Here is a 305-nt window from a genome sequence, read left to right on the forward strand (position 1 = left end):
TAACCAGGAGTACCCCGGTGCATATACAAGGGCAAGAGGAGAGAGAGAGAGGGGGCCTGAGAGCTGTTGCTGCTGCATGCAGCTGAGGCGCATTTTTCTGAAGCCTCTCTTGGGGGTGGTTTGCGGGGGGGGGCGTTGGGGTGTACATGCAGCTGTTGGGGTGTATGTGTGTTTATACACTCCAATAGACAGCAGCGGGGTAGCTTGGAGGCCCCCGTTTTAGGGGTCCGGCGTGGCGTGCATGCATGCACTTGGCGGGAAGGAGAGGGTTGAATGTATGATGAGAGCAGTGTACATACACCTCA

Source organism: Eimeria mitis, genomic scaffold (genome assembly GCF_000499745.2).
Source record: "Eimeria mitis Houghton genomic scaffold, Emh_scaff3569, whole genome shotgun sequence".
NCBI lineage: Eukaryota > Apicomplexa > Conoidasida > Eucoccidiorida > Eimeriidae > Eimeria > Eimeria mitis.